The sequence below is a fragment of the Amia ocellicauda genome, chromosome 11, assembly GCF_036373705.1.
Source record: "Amia ocellicauda isolate fAmiCal2 chromosome 11, fAmiCal2.hap1, whole genome shotgun sequence".
Lineage (NCBI taxonomy): Eukaryota > Metazoa > Chordata > Actinopteri > Amiiformes > Amiidae > Amia > Amia ocellicauda.
Genome location: NC_089860.1, coordinates 747,087 through 749,481, shown reverse-complemented (window position 1 = coordinate 749,481; position 2,395 = coordinate 747,087). Strand labels below are relative to the sequence as shown.

General features: G+C 43.8%; 1 non-coding gene across 1 annotated transcript; it reads left to right on the top strand.

The window, feature by feature from the left end:
• Positions 1–1,061: 1,061 nt before the first annotated feature.
• Positions 1,062–1,134, top strand: trnav-aac (transfer RNA valine (anticodon AAC)). Its single transcript has one exon. It is a non-coding gene; the product is annotated as a tRNA-Val (tRNA).
• Positions 1,135–2,395: the final 1,261 nt, after the last annotated feature.

Genomic DNA, 2,395 nt, shown 5'->3' with positions numbered 1-2,395 from the left:
TACGTCACGACACACCGCCCTCTTAGAAGAGAGTAGCCCCTGAGCCGTCAGACCCCCCTCCAAAACCCCACACGTCGTCTGTCGTAGTTCTGCAAGCTTTCCCATTCACACCTTTCAAAACCCTGAGTCGGAGACTCCATTTCGCATTCTCTTGGACCCTCTTGCAAGCCTTCTAGAGTCTTATCCACAAGCCCCAGATCTCTCCAGGCCATCACCTTCAACCAGTCCTCATAAGAGTATTCAATTACCGTCTCAAAAGGTTCCAACGTACCCTCCTTCTCTCCCAAAGCAAAAAGCTCCACTCCAACATAGCTGGGATCCCTTTTAAAGCGGTAACCCCGTCGAGCCCCCCAGAACAACACCCAGGAGCGTTCAATCTTCAAATTGGTGAGTACAGGAACCCTTGCCCGGGATTGTTTCTTGCGGGGTTTCATGTTGATGTCGCTGGACATGTTGAAGAAGCGGGATGTTTCAGAAGCTGAGAATTAAAGAGGTATTGCCTAAAAGAAGCGCGGGTTCTTAAATAGAGAGGAGAGTTTCGGGGCGTTGCCTTCAGAGGGGTGGGGGTATTTATGGGTGGCCTTGTTGTTCAGGGTTTTATGGGTGCACACTTTCTGACGGATATGACGTAGGAATAATTAAGGAAATAACTCTACCTAAAATCACGCCCCCCAATTATGACGTAGGAATATTAATAAGCTTAGGGCATACGTCATAACAAAATAGGCCGCGCCCAAAAAACCCTACTATCTACTCTTATGTAGTTGAAGGCGCAGTATAGCTCTCATAGTCTGGTGGTGACGGAAGACCACCAGCCGTTTGAACAAGCCATTCAGCATCACCTTGTTGGGTTAAGTGCAGGCACTGTCAGAGCGCAGGGCGTCCTGCCTTTGAAAGAGTTTCCGAAGTGTCCTGATGTGCCCTTTAGCAATGCCAAACAGGTCTGTGAAAATGGCATCCTTTCGCCGCACTTCTCACAGCCTAGCCGACCTGAAACACCTGAGCCCGTTTTACCAGCAGGCTTTAACGGTAACCAATTGAAGCAAGAGGCAGCGGTGTCAGTTTCCGTAGTGTAGTGGTTATCATGTTCGCCTAACGCGCGAAAGGTCCCCGGTTCGAAACCGGGCGGAAACAGCCTACTGTGGGCTGGCCCTTTTCGTCATGCTTGCCCTCGTGGTTCCCCGGAGGCGGTGGGTGTCTTTTCTTCATTGGAGTGCCCGCAATCGATGCACTCAGAGCGTCCGTCCGTCGACAGGTTGAAATTGTAAACGCTGGTGTAGCCACTTTTAATTAAAATCTGATGATGATGATGATGATGATGTTGTTGTTGTTGTTCTTGTTGTTGTTGTTCTTGTTGTCATCGTGGTCGCCGTCATTATTATTGTTAAAGTAAAGCAGTAGTTAGATTTGTTGCTACCGTAAGGTGTAGAAGACAACAGTTGGTATGGCGTGTGATATCAAAACATTCAGAATACTTTTAACCTATATAATTTATAAGCTTTGTAAAATAAACCCAAATATCTCTTTTGCGGGGATAAACGCTGTTCTGAGTAGTTTGTGACTTGTTTAATACCAAACAAAGCATCGCTATAAAAAAAAAAAAAAAATCACTGTAAAAGCGCTAGTTATTTTTGATCTTTATAGTTATTTTCTAGGCTCAGGTTGTTTTTTAGCGCTTATAAAGGCCTGAAATATTCTTAGTGGTTGTTGACTATAGGTCTTGATGTTTAAAAATGTTTTTTTGAGAGACCAAAAGGTTCTAATAAAAGTTTAGAGTAGAGAGGAGAGAGATCGTCTCCATCTTGGTTTCTATTTGAAATTTGATGCAGTGTCATTTTATTGGTTGGTTTTGATATGTTTATTGGTAACAGGGTGGCACAAAGGCCAGACCAGAACAATGCCTTACAAACAGATCCGGCATGTGGCCATCAGTATAAGTATGAAGGTCTGGTCTTCAGCTCGACAGACTCATACTGACCTTTCGATTTAAGACTAAAGATCAACAATGTCCGGAAACAACATCAGCGATTCGATTTAAACGAGTTTTTAGGCAAGTCTTCAGATTATTTTCATTGACTCAGAGCGTGTTGTGTGCATGTATTGTAAATAAGGCTATAACATCTGTTTTAAGTTCTGTAAAATTATTTTTCAACCAGTCAACAGGAGTTAATTCCCAACGCTGAGGAGATCATCTGGAACAACGACGGTAAGATTTTTGTGTTTGCGCTCATGGGTTCTTATGCATGGGTGTGTGTGGTTTTGAAGCGGCTCATTAGAGTTATGAAAACGTTTTAATATATATTAATGCCGGTCTCTTTAATTACACAGAAACTATCGAAAGGCCTGTGATTAATGTCTCCGAGGATCGACCAAGAGAAGTGGTTGTCCCTAGACA